Here is a 16,594-nt window from a genome sequence, read left to right on the forward strand (position 1 = left end):
CTTTAATTCCTCCAGAGATCTAATTTCAAGGTAAATTATATGAAAGTAAGTTTTTAAAAAGATTTATTTATTTATTTTCAGAGACAGAGAGTGAGCAGGAGGAGGGGCAGAGGGAGAGAATCTTTCATACAGATTCCCCACTGAGCATGGATCCCACAACCCATGAGAACGTGACCTGAGCTGAAACCAAGAAGAGTTGGACACTTAACCAACTGAGCCACCCAGGTGCTCCTATATGAAAGTAAATTTTGAAAAGAACTAGTCAAGACCCAGATTTTTCAAACAAAACTTTCTTATTACTGTAGTTAAGGCCAGTTAGATTAGTGATTCTATTTTTAAATTATATTTATAATTAAAGTTGTTTGGATTTTATTCTTTTGGGGGGCTTGCTTTCTTTCTTTTCCTTCCTTCATTCCTTTCGTCCTTCGTTCTTCTTTCTTCTTTTTTGTCAATCACAATATGCATGAAGAAGAAATAGTAAGAGATGACCATTTACATTACAGTGGCTTCACTCTGGACAATTCTTTCCTCCCTACCTATGCCCTAACCAAAAACTGCAGATGAAAGAAAATTTCCAACTGTATGTAAAATTTTGGGAATATTGCAATGTATTGATGGATCCTATATAATTTTGAAGCATCAGCTCTTTATTAAGACCAGTTTATTAAGATTTTCCTAGTATTAGGTCATACTCACAAGAGCAGATCTGCTTTTAATGATACTACTAATATATATAATATATGCAAGGTATAGCTGTATCCAGTCATCACACTGTGCATCAGAAACACAACATAGACAACTCATTTCCGTCTTCTCTGGGCCTTAGTGCCCTTATCTGTAAAGGGATGGAAGAGGGAGTGAAAGGCTTCTAAGGTTAGTTCCTGCACAAACTTTTTATGAACCTATTTTTTTTAAAGATTTATTGATCATTTTAGAGAGAGAGAGAGAGCACGTAGTAGGAGAGGCTGAGGGAGAGGGAGAGAATCTCAAGCAGACTCTGTGCTAAGCACGGAGCCCAACGTGGGGCTCCATCTCATGACCCTGAGATCATGACCTGAGCCTCCAGGATGCTCAACTGACTGAGCCAGCCAGGCATCCCTTATGAACACTTTCTCAACACATGAACTTTCCAGCAATCCTGACAGTGAAGAACACTGTTACCAGATGATTCACAAGGGAAATACTTTTTTGTGGTTTAGAATTTAAATCTAAAAATGTTGATGAAGTACATGCAGAGAGCTTTAGGTTAACTTAGAAAATTATGGCTGGATCTGCCATTTCCTAGGTTAAACACTTAAACAGGCAATCCATTGTAAGTTATTTATTTCATGAAATGCCTTAATCCTTAAAAAGCACAACAGAATCAGAATATCCTTCTAATATTACTTTTCACAATTTAAAAACTTTGATTATGACTAGCCTTGTTCTTGTCTCTTAAGATGAAAGAGCCTTATTTTTCAAATGCCCTCACTATGCTGCACTCTTGCCATCACATATGGGGTACGTTTTGGGGAGTTTCTATGGCCCTCCTCCAACTTCATCATGGCCCTCTTATACAGTTATGTAAGAAATTGTTAGGTTAATTTCCAGGGCTGGAGAAATGATGATTCTGTACATTTTGAGTTTTATTAAATAAAATTTTTGCTGGTCCTCCTATTCTTTTTAATTTTTATTAATTTTTCTTTTTTGTTTTATTTTATTTTTTTGGTGGCAGATGCAGTACATTGGGGTGCTGGAGAACATAGAAGAAAAGCGTCATGTAGAAATACATACCCAAACTAGAGTGACAGGACTTAAAAAACAAATAGAATTCAATCCCTTCATAGTTCTATTGTTTTCCAGCCGATAAAACCTTTCATGTCCCCTTATTTCTGATCAGCTCTCTTACAGCTTCCCTGACACCACGCCTTCCTTGTCAACTCTCCCCTAAGACTGACTGGCCTCTGCTTTTCTATCTCCATGTCAAATACCAAGAACTTCCAGCCTCTATTTTTTTTTTCTTATCAGTGAAAATTCAAATCAGATGTTGTCACAGCTGTTTGGATGCTTATTTTTCTAAGCTCCTCTAAAACCCATGAAGGCAGAATTTGTTTCTTTTTTTCTGCCTTCTTCTTTGTACCCTTAATCCTAGCAAAGTGCCTGGCATGCAGCAGGAACTCAGGGCTGGACTAGTAAATACTTGCGTCAAGAAACACTGTGTGCCCTGAACACCACCTGCCAATGACTTTTTCACGGTCAGGATTGCTGGAAAGCTCGAGTGCTAAGAATAGGCTCAGAAAAAGTTTGTGCAGTAAAGAACCTGAGGAATCATTACATCTTATGGCCATTTACAGATGAGGAAGATGAAAATGAGTTGTCTCTTTTGTGTTCCTGATTTGTACATTTTAAAATAGAAAAAAACAGTAATATTAACATATAAAAAATAATATTCACAAAAGAGCCAGATGATATAATTTCTCATATTTTCCCCAGCTTCACTGAAGCATGATTGACAAATAAAACCTGTATATATATCTGTATCTATATCTATAAGCTATCTATCATTATCTATCATCTATCATCTATCTATCTATCATCTATCATCTATCATCTATCTAATCCATCAACTATCAGTAGTTAGATAGAGAGTGCCCAATGTGATGATTTTATATGTCTATTCATTGTGAAATGATGACCATAATCAAGCTCATTAACACATTCATCATCTCATATCATTGGGCACCAACCATCTCATATCATTGGGCTACTTGGGAATCAGAACATTTTGTCTTTTACTTTTTTTTCCTTCTTTTTTTTATTTTATTATGTTATGTTAGTCACCATATAATATGTCATTAGTTTTTGATGTAGTGATCCACGATTCATTGCATTTTGCCTTTTAATCGCTTTGATGTGATATCTACTGGCTTGTCTCTGAGTGCTTAGGGTTGGGTTGGCTCACAGATGGGAGTTATGGTATAGCAGGGGCTGTGGTGACAGAGATGGAGAAGGCTGCATAAAGAGCCTTGAGCAACAGGGCCAGTGGAAGCAGAGGTCTTCACCTTTATGATCATCCCAAACCGGGTGGATCTGATGGGAGATCTAACCTGGAGAAACCGAAAAGGTGGATCCTTGCAGGCTTGAGGTGTAGGGACAGTTTCTCCTTTTCTCTTCTGATCTGATACTAGGATATTAAATTAGGATGGAAATAGAGAATACCAGAATATTCAAGAAATCTGGCCAGAAATAGGCCTGATAGGTTGTGTATTCTGTCCATGGGAGTCTTCGTGTTGCCCTTCTGAGGTAACAGACTTGTGCTTGACACGTCAGCCTATGAGTCTAGACTAGGAAGAATCATCACCAAATTTTGCTAGTTTGAGGAGCAGGAGTAATCGCGGTTCTCTCACGGCTCAGTAGTTTGGACTCTGAGAGACTCATGGTGGAAGGTGAAGCTGCCTGAGTATCCACAGTACATATCTATACATGTATATGAATCTATACATATGCAAAAATATACACTGTGCTGGTTTGTGAATATTCTTCCTATTCTTACTGTTGGGATTAGAGATAGAAATATTAAAATGAAGATAAATTGAATTAAGATTTCCAAATTCTCTGGGAAAAGTTAATTTGTAACACGTTAAAAACAGATATTCAAATAAGATTCTAGAATACCTTCCCTAGAACTAAAAACAAAACAAAACAACACCCATATCTGATCCCTAACAAATTCTTTTGAAACAGGTGTTTTTGTCAAATAGTAAATCTATAACCAAGTATTTCAATGTATGAAGATTCAGAAAGCGTACATATACTCTAAGAATTTTTTAAAAATTTGATTTGGTTCTCTCACTGCTCAGTTTTTGTTTTTGGCTACCATTTTATTCAGCAAATATATTCCGGAGTAATATAAAATATGTCCAGTTAGTTCATGAGTTTCTTGAAACAGTTGATGTCTAAATAACTATATTCTTGGCAGAAGTAACTTCCTGTTTTAAAAGAAAATAACTAAAAAGGTCTTATAAGGAAGGCTCCTAAGTCTTCTTGGAAATCAAGTGTTTCTTACAAAACATTTTGATGTGTTTAGTACAGAGGAATTAGGAACATATGGGTTACATTTTCCTTAAAATGCACATGGTTTTTAAAAATTAAAGGATAATGTTCTTGGCAAAATAGGTTTTGCCAAACCCAAACTGCTTAAAAAATTGTTCAAGATGCTCAGCAAGGCCAAAGGGCCCCAGGCTTCCACAGTCCTAATAATAGAATCAATCAGGAAAACCAGAATGAAGTCACTAAACTCATTTTAACAATCTCTTGAAAAAAAAACAACAAAAATAAATCTCAATGTAGTAACAATCACAAGCAATTAGAATATAATAACTTTTATGCTCATACTGAATAAAACCCCAAGCTGGTAGTTAAAATCGTGCTAGGAATTCTGGAAAGTTGGCAGGGTACTTTGCTTGACTGAAATAATTGATTACATCTATAAAAATGGCGAAGACACTAGAAGGGATTGCACAGATAAAGCACTTAGCAGAAAAAATTTAAGAATTTTACTGTGGTTGCTTAAGGAATAGAGGTTTATGTGATTGTTTAAAACCCACACATTCTTTACTAAAAAGATGTATGCAGAGACAATGACCACAAAAATTTCATTAACCTGGTATTGAGCACTACTTGTCTTATCTGGGAAAGAGTCTATTAAAGCACTCAGTGATGTTCCCAGGGATGATGGGATGAAACAGTCCAGGACATCAGACCTGAGGCTGTTTATGGATATGGCCAGAATCAATTTGGTGTGATGTCAACTGTCAGCAAACAAATGTAAGAGGAATCCGAGTCTCTGCTCATCAATAGTTGTTTCTCAAAAGTACTTATTTAAAAATGATATTTTGGTCTTGCACATAGTAGGGGTATGTTAGAAATGCATTGATTGGATTTGGTTTCTTCGCATGAAAATATTTTCATATTCTTTTTCAAGTTCTTCATTTTCTGTGCACGACCTGCCTCTGGGCGTTATGAATAAACCCTCAGGGTTTTTTTCTGCTGGTTGACTCCTTGGTGTTTTAAGAAAAAAATACCTCAAGGCCTTGAAGTAATAATAAAAACAAAATCATATTCTTCTCCGACTCAGACTTTATATAATCACCTCCAGCTAAAGGTAGAAGCATTATGTTTACCAGTTGGGCCAGTTGAGCCAACAGTGAAAAGGTTCTGGAATCCTTCCAATTTCCTCTTTTCTGCTCAAGATGCATGGCATTGTCTCCTGTTGAGAAGAATTCTAATTACTAGACAACTTGGGAATAGGGCAGGCCAGATCAGCAGACTTTTGCATGGGACGTAGAGTTTGTAGAGAGGCAACGTGCTCATAGAAATAACATCAGTGTCATTTCTTTTTGTTCTGCCAGTTCTCTAGGAAACATATGTTTTGAAAGGGGACTGGAGTGAGGCATTGTTAAGTCAGAGAGGAGGATTTGGGAGGGGGTCCAGGTTGAGCCATAAGGGTTGTGGTTTTGAGAATTACTCTGTGTATGCAGGGTGGAGGGTGTTACATGGACTTTGATCTAGATCTAGGTGGATAAGGAATTGTATGAGTGTGTGAAGGGGGAATTTTGGCTTTATCAGAATTACTGGGTGATGGTGGGTAAGAAAGAGCTTATCTCAAAGGGCACTAAAAAGATATATTTCAAGGCTATGGATTCATTACTAAAAAGTGATTTAAGAGGAATGATCTAGTTCCGTTGATTAAAGATTTCTAAGGGGAATTAACCTTCAGATGTCAAAGAAAAAATATTTTAATTAGAATATTTCCAGAAGTCCCTCTCAGTGATATTACACAAACTTTCTATTCACTCTCCTGTCCTTCCTGCCCTGCTGCATCAGACTCTACCCTACTTTATCTTATTCAGTTTAAATCTTGGTCATAACTCCCTAACATGATTTCATTCTTACCAATGTGTCTTCATCCACTGTGTGCAAAAACATTTCTCTGTGAAACTTTCCTTGACAATTCCAGCCCACTGGTTCCTCCCTCAATCGTCTAAACTCATAATACTTTTTATCATTTCTATGGTTTATTTGATGCATACCAATATAGAACATTCATGGTTTAATTTGTCTCCTTGTCCCCAATTAGATTATAAATCACTTGAGGGAAGACATTGTATGCTGTATATTTCTCTGTATTTCTTGCAGTGCCTAGAGCCTTCTGCATAAGAAGTACTCAATGAATATTTGTTGAGTGAATTAATCAAAATCAAGTTCATGCATAAAAATGTGCACATATAACCCTTGTATGGAGGGACAAAATATAACAGAAGGCTTTAAAAACCTATGAAAAGGTTTTTCTTCTGCTGCCCTAGCAATATTTTGTTGAAATTCTTCATACTGAGTATAGTCATTTTGTTTCTTGATTTCTTAGGGAAGTTATGTTTTTCTGGTGAGTATGAATCCCAATCAACAGCTCAGGTGTGTGAGATACACAATATTCTTTTTATTCTACAAGTGAATTTGATTTCATTTTGAGGGCCAGTTTCAACAGGGCAACAGACTTAATTGCAGTTTGTTTGGGGTTTCCCTACACTCAGTTTTCCCTGAAATTGTATCTGATTCTGGAGATCTTTTTTTTTTTTTTTTTTTTTTTTTAAAGATTTTATTTATTTATTTGAGAGAGAGAATGAGAGACAGAGAGCATGAGAGGGAGGAGGGTCAGAGGGAGAAGCAGACTCCCTGCCGAGCAGGGAGCCCGATGCGGGACTCGATCCCGGGACTCCAGGATCATGACCTGAGCCGAAGGCAGTCGCTTAACCAACTGAGCCACCCAGGTGCCCTGATTCTGGAGATCTTAAATAGTTCTATGACTGTGAGTGGAATTGACCCTTGACCATTAACTGAGGGGGATCATGGCTGAGATATCTTTTCCTGTCCACACTACCTCATTGGGTCTTGGGCTCTTTCTTCCAAGTTTATGCCATCTTTAGGGTCAGAGGTTTATTCTGCTGTTTCTCTTCATGTTGGGTCACAGAAATCTCTAAGAGGTTGATCTGATCTCATCACCCTAAATTTGTTAGGGTTTCCATCTCTGGGGGGACCACCTCTTCAGGGTTCTTCCTAAGGACAAGGATCCTGAGATTCTCTTTGGAACGCACCAAAACATCTTCCACAATTCCCCTTAGAACTGTCTCCTTTTCTCTCTTGTCTCTAGTGAAATATAACCTGTATTTGGGAATATGGGATCAGAGTGGAATCTTATTCTCAGACCTTTTGCTGTAATTTATATCATTTTGTCCTGGATTTCTTGGCATCTGTCTGCAGACTCTTTTTTCTTTCTTTCTTTCTTTCTTTCTTTCTTTCTTTCTTTCTTTCTTTCTTTCTTTCTTTCGAGAAAGAGAGCGAGCATGAGTGGGGGTGGGGGGAAGGGCAGAGGGAGAGGGCGAGAGAGAAAATCCTCAAGATATTTGAAGCTGAGCGTGGAGCCCGACACAGGGCTTGATCTCATCACCGCAGGGGTCATGATCTGAGCTGAGATCAAGAGTCCGATGCTTTACTGACTGAGCTACCCAGGTACCAGCCCCCTCTTTTTTTTTCTTTAAATAGATCAGAGGCAGGAAATTGTGTGAGGAGCATATACTTAATGGCCTAAATTCTTGAATAGGAGTAGGAATAAGGGTGTGTTAAGGCTAGCAAAGTATTATAAGAAAAAATTGATTAATATCTCAATGGTGTGTTTTCTCCAATACATTTAGGAAAGGGAAATAAGAGGTTTACTCAAGCTGTTTCCACCTATGCAAAATCACAGAGCACGAGGTAAGCGCTGTGAATTGTGCAAGACTGTTGAATCTCAGATCTGTACCTCTGAAACAAATAATGCAATATATGTCAAGAAAGAAAAAAAGAAGAAGAAGAATGTAGCAGGAGGGGAAGAATGAAGGGGGGGAAATCGGAGGGGGAGAAGAACCATGAGAGACGATGGACTCTGAAAAACAAACTGAGGGTTCTAGAGGGGAGGGGTGTGGGAGGATGGGTTAGCCTGGTGATGGGTATTGAGGAGGGCACGTTCTGCATGGAGCACTGGGTGTTATGCACAAACAATGAATCATGGAACACTATATCTAAAACTAATGATGTAATGTATGGGGATTAACATAACAATAAAAAAAATTACAAAAAAAAAATCACAGAGCACGAATGAATTGCCTCTCCTAGGGTACTTAAAGAAACTGAGGGAATCATTGACTTGAAAGAGAGGTCTACACTACAGGTATTGCCACGACCCAGGGAGCAGCTTAGAGTAGAGTGATTTGGTGACTGAGGGCAGATTAAATGTGGCGAATGAGGCCATGGCTATTAAGAAGATCAAGGTCAGGTCAGATGCAACCCTGACTTCATTGACCTCTTAGAGAATGGTAAGGATGCCTCTATAGTCGGTCTATTTATAAAGGTTTTATTAAATAAAAAATAGGTCTAGTCAGGATCAAGAAGGTTGCCATATAAGAATATTGAGACTGTCACTGAGACCTTGTATCTAGCAACTCATGACCACATTCCACCTGATCCTGGTGAGAAAGGTCTGGTTATTCATTAAGAATTTTATCTGTGTTATACGTAGCTTAACTAGTTTCGTAGTGGTGTATGCGTAACATATAAGATCCATACATTTGCTAAGTCTTACTGATTAAGTCGGATAGATTTGTTCCTGTGCTGGAAAACAGTTTATGAGCAATGTCTGTATGCACCATAAAGTTGTGGTGTTGGAGAGGAAACCATGACAGGCAACAGTTTTGTGATCTTTATAGAATTGCCTTCTTAGAACTAGTTTCAATGACATTCTTTTGACTTTGCTATATTAATTTCTTCTTTTTCAAGCCTCACTGGAAGATTTTAGTAGAGGTCTCTAGACCCAGGTTTGGCCGTTTGTTCATGATATTGGTGATTAGGCAGGGACTACCCTGGACCAATGCCTAAATAGGAGATGTTCCTAATTGGGTACTTTCTGGTATCCAGTGCAAAGGTATGAACCAACTCAAAACACCCAAGTCTGACATTTACTAGCTGCCTGACTTGAGCCTCTTTTTCCTATTTGAGAGAGAAGAGGTAGATCTCTTTGACCTATTTTATAGGATTGTTGGGGAGTTGAGATCATTTCTAAACTAGAAAGAGCTATATAAATATAAGATACAGTTACATTTCAGTATAATTAGATATCTTTTCATAAGCAATAATTGCTAGCAAAAATTATTTAAAGCAAAGTGATAGCTTCTTTTTAAAATCACTTTTGCTTTTTATGGCTTCTGATAGAATTAACCTCAGGATTATCTCAAACCTATGTGCTCAGAAACGTTCAAAATACAAAAACATACGGTAGAATGTCTAAGTCATGTCTGTCAAGTTTACTATGTGGTGTACCAATTTCTCCACACAAACTACTACACATAATAATATTAAATCACCATATGATACGAGATCACCGAACAGTGACTCTGTCAAATGTATTTCTGAAAACGGTGATGGGGAGGACATAAGGAAAACAAAGATGTCCTGAATATTAAAAAATTTCCAATTACTAGGCACTTGAGATGGTGTAGACAAAACATAGTATGATGCATGACTAGAATTAAAGTCACTATTTTTCTGGAGTGCCTGGGTGGCTCAGTTGGTTAAATGGCCGACTCTTGATTTCGGCTCAGGTCGTGATGTCAGGGTTGTGGAATCAAACCCCACGTCAGGCTCATGCCCCGGGGGTTGGGGGGAGAGTCTGCTTGAGGATTCTCGCTCTCCCTTTGCCCTTCCCCCACTGGTGTGCTGTCCCTCTCTCCCTCTCTCTCTCCAAAATAAATAAATAAATCTTTAAAAAAGTGACTATTTCTCTTACATGAAATATATTAAAACATTGTAGACTTATTAAAATCATGAACTTAGATGTATACGACCTCTTACCTTTCTCTAAATATAATTTTATTAAAGAATTCTCAAATATCATGGCCAAAACACTCACGTTTCCTGACATCAGCACTCTGACAAAGTTCCCAAGCCCTCCAACTTGTGTAAAATACTTGTTTTTCGTTTTTTTTTTTTTTTTTTTTCCAGCTTCACAGATACCTTGAATATGCTTGTCCTATCCTGCTTCTGTTTGGGCTAACCAATCTGCTAATGGGAAAGAATCAGAAATATTGCTCAGTTTTTGTTGTTTGTATATATTTTAAGGATTTTCTGGGATTCTCAAGGGCCAGAAAGCCATCTGAGAAAGTGGACACTCAGAAAGCTGTGAGGAAAGGTGAGATTTAGATTGAGAATATTTTAAGAGTTCAGAATGTGAAGCCCCAATTGCTTAAAACTATGATGTTTGTTGCCTCTATTTAAGTGGGTAATTAGATCAAGAGACAAAGTCAAAGATTCCTGCCACTTTCTAGTTTAAGCCTCTGTTGTTTGATATTAGTTAAAAGTTCTTTTTAGCTGTAAGGGAACAAAACCCAACTCATGCTGATTTAAGTAAAAACAAAGTAAAAGCAGGGTGTGGGGGGGCCTTGTGGCACATGCCACTACAATGCCAAGGCTAGTCTGTATTCAGGCATGGCTGGATCCAAAGATGTGGGCAATATTAAAAGCATCAGTGGCTCTCCACTTATTTTCCTATGTGGCTTCATTTTTTGCAGCAGGTCTCCTTATAAAATGGCTATTCTCAACTCATACCGTCTAAGCTTAGTAATGCCTAGCAGAAAAAGAAAACCTCTTTCATTATAGATCCAGTGAAAGTTCTAGGGTTCAATTGTACTGGAATGAACTCATTCTGTGCCTATCTCCAAACCACTATGGACAAAGGGCTAGACTCTATTGGCTGGGTCCGGGTCATGTTTTTGCATAGCTGTTGGCAAAAAAATGTGAAGATGGTGGCGGCAGTGGTGGGAGGAGGGGTTTTAGATGAACTGAGAGAAAAATCTAAGTACTATTATCAGAAGGAAGGATAAATGGATAACCAAAGATAAGACATGCCCACTGTGTGTGTTTGTAAATTACACGAAAAAGTAACAGCTTTCTTATTGACCATCTTCACATTTCTATTAATAAAATTTTTATTTATTATTTATTTTTTTTAAGATTTTATTTATTTTTTGACAGAGAGAGAGATAGTGAAAGAGGGAACACAAGCAAGGGGAGTGGGAGAGGGAGAAGAAGGCTTCCCGCGGAGCAGGGCGACCGATGGGGGGCTTGATCCCAGGACCCTGAGATCATGACCTGAGCCGAAGGCAGATGCTTAAGGACTGAGCCACCCAGGCGCCCCTTTATTAATAAAATTTTTAAAAATGCCACTAAGAGACAAAAGACCAGAATCCAAGTGCCAAAGCTATTACTCGGAATCTCAGTTGCTAAAAAACTGAAATATGCTTCAAAAACCGTAAAGTGTTATACTCATTAAAGCTACATATATAAAAATGTTTTTAGTTGTTTCTCTATTAATTTTTATGTCTCTATAATAAATTCAAGTAATCATGAGACAATGCCTCTCTCATGATACTCTCATGACACTTTACAGAAAACACAGTCCCATATTTGAAATGAAAGGATGACTATTGTATGTGTTACAACATTGTTAAAATAGAATTTTAAAGGAGACGTATAATGAATCCCACAGCATTGAATTACTTCATACCTTGCAATATATCGCAAGGAAAAATCTTGCCTCCGAAATATCCTCTGTCTTATTCTGTGACTGAGACTTAGAGTCACCTGTGTAAATATGCCATTTACCATTTTAAAAGTATGTGAAATACATGTATAAATACATAAATATAACAAATGAATGTAGAATAATATATTGTTGAATTTCCGCTATTTAGAGCATATTATATTTCTGTCAAATTTGGAAAATATAGCGTTTTAGAAGAAAATACATTCTCTTTGATTTTTTGTTACTAGTATTTTATAAAGAAAACTGACTGTGGCCCAGTCCCTACTCTGTCACTAGTTAGCTGGCACCTTGAATCAAGTCACTTACTCTCCTTGGACCTACTTTCCTAGTCTGGAAATTTAAGAAATTTAATTAGATGCTATGTAAGGCTGCCTCCAGCCCTAACATTTTATAATTTAGGCAAGCTCTGAAAATGCCAAATAATAAAATATGTATTTTGGAAGTGAACCAGTCAAACTGCCAAGGGCAGTGGTACGTTTTAAAAAACGGGGTCCCTGCATCTCCTATGGTTACTTGATTCTGTAGAAACCCAGGGTCATTGTGTGGATACTTCCGTTGAAAGGTTTCAATTCCCAGATGTTCCAGGAGCCCCCACATGATTTTCAGACGGGAAGTTTGATTCAGCTTTTCTTTCCAGGAGAAATACGCTTCAAGGGCAGGACAGGATTACTAGGGGGGAATGCATCGTGATCCATTCGAAATGTTTCAAAAGCACACGGCTGGTTTTTGGGAATTTCATTGTATTGACTTGGCCAGTCCGCTGTGAGCTACTTGGTGGCCCCACGGATGTCAAAAGCTCTGTCCTCCTTTTCTGTTGAGACCTTCCGCTCCCTCCAAGGATAGGACTGCACAAACGCCCACTCCTTTTTCTTATTTCACAACCTAATTTGACTCTACATGCTGTTATCCAGGCACGGCCCTTTGAGAACATTTCCCAACCGGAAGAACAAAACAAAACAAACAAACAATAGTAGGAATGGCTACAAAATATAATTAATTTTTCTGACTATTAACGCAGGAGGAAAATGTCTAATAGGTTGCAGATTTCTTCCTATTTGAATAGCGTGACCGTGACCAATTCAAAAGGAAACCCTCAGCTGAAGTTGCGTTTCCGTAGTTCCCCCGCATCAGGACAGAGCCCGGGTCTGGGGGATGCTTGCCTGGTGTTCCTCGCATGGAAAGAGAAGTGATTTGCAAACGGGGAGGGTGTTCAGTGATCGCAAGAGAGCAGAGTTCTTTAAACCATTATTAAGAATAAGGCAGCAAGACTCCACTCGTCCCGCTAACCGTTAAATATTTCTGGCTGTCTGCCAGCATCCCTTCACTATTTCTTTGAAGCCTTCTTTTACTTACTACAGTAGAGTAATTAGAGAGTACTTCTTAATCTTTACTTACACACACACACACACACACACACATCCTGGCACGTTTTGCTCTGACATGTGCTTGCTAGAACCTTCCTTCTGAGGCTGTAGATGAACCTCATCTAGGAAAGCTCTTCGGGGCAGGTGGCAAGCACTGATTCCTTTGAGCCGCCCTGCTTCTGAATCTCTGTTTTTAAATATTTCCCTAACATAGCTAAGGAAGTTTCAACCACCTGCGGGCTGATTAGATTTTACAAAGAAACTTCCTTCCTGGGGGCAATTAAAAATGGAATAAAACTCCCCTTATCTGGTAGATAGGCAGTTGCAATTTTTGCTTCCTATTTTGGCATTTTCACATTTACCCCATTATAAGATATTTCTTTTGGAAAGGTAAAAATTACGCATTTTTAAAAAGTTAAGCACAAAGCAGTTAACTCCCCTGGACAAATATATATATATATATTTGATATGATATACATCTCATAAAAATTACTGAGAAACCTCTTTTTCAAATTATGATCATTACCATAATTACATTGATAAATATTAATATTACTTTTTAAAAAACCCAACAATGCCATTTATTTTATCTCTTTTTTCTCTCCAAGCTGCTAAAATGATTGAAACCATCACCACCTCTATCACCACAGCAAGAAAATCCTGGTAGACAAAAACTTCCTCTCTCCTAGAATATTGCAGCTTCTGCATTAATATTCACTACACTGTTGTCTTCTAATGTTTATATTTAATTCAATCAGTAGTTTTTGTGGGGAAAATAAAAAAGAAAACGAGAGCGATTGAAGATAAAACAATAATGGGTAGAGGAGAATATTATTTTTTCTTATACATTGCTGAGTAAGCCACAGAACTTTGATACTTGACTATTTATGATCTATAATAGATTCATGTTGATCCCTCAAACATGTCATGTGATGATGGTGACAAATCTGACTTTTGTCATTAGACAAGACAATCAGGCCCACATTATTAATTGCTATACTTGTTCCAAGAGGAAACGTGAGTTCAGCACATCTCAAGGTGGGACAAAGAGGGTTCTAAGGATGCTATCTATTGCTCTCAAGGAAAGACTCCTGCTTTTCCTCCACCCATGTGTATTCAGGTGTCTGAGAGATGGTCTGGCATTCTCACATAAATAAGTAAAGTGCAAGGTCATCTCTGGTGGAAGAAAAATAGACTAAAGGAAAAGATCAGGGGAAACTCCAGGCTGTACCTTGCAGATTATCTAGGAAACAATTGCCAACTTTCTTCAGGGTCCCGATGTACTTTAACGTGGCAAGGTTTTAACAGAACAAATTATACCTGTAGAAATTTGCTTAGAAAGGCAAGCTACGCACATTGGTTTGGTAACTGTAAGAAGTGCACCAGCAGGTGGGGGGACAGTGTTTCAGGGATTGGCTAGAGGCACAGTGCCAAGACGCCTGCTTTTGGCAACTGGCTGAAAATCAACCTGTTTTTATTGATATGTTCATGAAGAGTAATTTTCTCTGGTAACCAAGCCACTAAATTTGTGGCTTTCCAATTTTCTTTTTTTTTTTTTTTAAGATTTTATTTATTTATCTGACAGAGAGAGACACAGCGAGAGAGGGAACACAAACAAGGGAAGTGGGAGAGGGAGAAGCAGGCTTCCCGCAGAGCAGGGAGCCCGATGTGGGGCTCGATCCCAGGATCCGGGGATCATGACCTGAGCTGAAGGCAGATGCTTAATGACTGAGCCACCCAGGCGCCCAGTGGCTTTCCAATTTTCAAGATGGTTGATTATGATCTCTATGGTGTCCTCCAAGGGGGTGGCATTGGTTCCAGTGATGAGATGAGGGAGATGGCTGCACTTTGCGGGGGCTGGATGGACAATGGCTGTACCCCGTACTTGCCTCCTTGAGTTACAAGACCAAGACTTCCATGGAAATGCAGACAAGTTAGAGCAGACACTGTACATCCCTGAATGATGTAAACTTTGGATGGATGCAGTGGCTAGAGTTTATGGGTGTGTACACTGTGTGTGGTTCTGACCCTCCACCAGGAAGACCATGAGAGTCCACAGTGAGAAAAATCAGGAAATGAACGTTGTTTTCATGTTTAACCACCAAGAGAAAAGCATCAAGAAAATGTGCTTTTCAGCTATAAAACAAAACAGAGCAAAAAATGGCATTCAGTTGCCAACCTTGGGATGTGTTTATACTCTAAAAAAGTATGTTGGCTAGTATTTACCTGTAGTCAACAAAACATTACAGCATTAGTATTTTTAAGGGCAAATAAATAGCTTCAAAGGTGAAATGTTCTCAGTTAAAATATTTCAATCAAAGTTTCAGCTTTCATCATATTGGGGAAATTAGGAACCATCTCGGTTGTAGCTATGTTGTTGCTTTCTATTGAAATCACATTAACAGAATAAATACCATAAACATTAAATACCAGGGAACTTGCCTAATAAGTAGATAGTCCAGGACTCAAATTCAGCTTGCTCTGATTTCAAAATCTATCTACTCCCCACCATACTATACTCATGTGTGTAGATGTGTGTAGTGCATATTACATGCTGCTGAAGTTGATTGGCTAATACTTTATTTTGAATTTTTGCATTTCTGTTTATGTGTGATGTTGATTCATAACTTTCTTCTCTTGTGTTATTCGTCTGACTTGGTTTCACGTTTGTGTCAGGCAGCTAACAGTTTTGTGGATGATTTCCTTCTTATTAGTTTTCTGTTACATTCATTTTGACTTACGTAATAGTTATTATTTTATTCTTAGGTTTGTCAGTTTTACATTATTTTCTTTTTCTAGCTTTTGAATTGAAAATTACATTACTCGGGGTGTCTGGGTGGCTCAGTCGTTAAGCATCTGCCTTCGGCTCAGGTCATGATCCCCGGGTCCTGGGATCAAGCCCCGCATCGGGCTCCCTGCTCAGTGGGGAGCCTGCTTCTCCCTCTCCCACTCCCCCTGCTTGTGTTCCCTCTCTCGCTGTGTCTCTCTCTGTCAGATAAATAAATAAAATCTTAAAAAAAAAAAAAGAAAATTGCATTACTCTTTCTCAGTCTTCATTTTATTTTTTTGAGAGAGAGCAAGCATGAGCTGACGTGGAGGGGAGTGGCAGGGAGAGAGGGAGAAGCAGACTCCTTGATGAGCAGGGATCCTGACATGGGGCTCGATCCCAGGACCCCAGGATCAAGACCTGAGGCAAAGGCAGATGTTTAACTGACTGACCCACCCAGGTGCCCCTTCTTTTTCTTTTTTTTAAAAAATATTTTGAAGTTATAAATTTATTACTAGGTATTACTTTAGCTGCATTTCACAGTTTTTAAAATAAGTATGTTCATTGTTTGGTTTCATTTATTTCAAGCAGGAAATATTTTATAATTTCCATTGCTATTTTCTTTTAAAAATAAGGAGTTAAGAAGAAGAATGTAGCAGGAGGGGAAGAATGAAGGGGGGGAAATCGGAGGGGGAGAAGAACCATGAGAGACGATGGACTCTGAAAAACAAACTGAGGGTTCTAGAGGGGAGGGGGGTGGGAGGATGGGTTAGCCTGGTGATGGGTATTGGGGAG

The 16,594-nt window shown here is 38.4% G+C and overlaps 1 long non-coding RNA gene across 14 annotated transcripts in view; it reads left to right on the plus strand.

Annotated features, from left to right (window-relative positions):
* LOC118555710 (uncharacterized) overlaps positions 1-16,594 on the plus strand; it is a 332,977-nt gene that overhangs the window by 126,045 nt on the left and 190,338 nt on the right. Inside the window, exon 4 of one of the 14 annotated variants that reach the window (XR_013441405.1) lies at positions 82-225. The exons of the other annotated variants lie outside the window; for them this stretch is intronic. This is a non-coding gene — a long non-coding RNA (uncharacterized LOC118555710). The remainder of the gene's footprint in view (positions 1-81; positions 226-16,594) is intronic. 14 annotated transcript variants of the gene reach the window in all.

The sequence above is a fragment of the Halichoerus grypus genome, chromosome 9, assembly GCF_964656455.1.
Source record: "Halichoerus grypus chromosome 9, mHalGry1.hap1.1, whole genome shotgun sequence".
Classification (NCBI taxonomy): Eukaryota; Metazoa; Chordata; class Mammalia; order Carnivora; family Phocidae; genus Halichoerus; species Halichoerus grypus.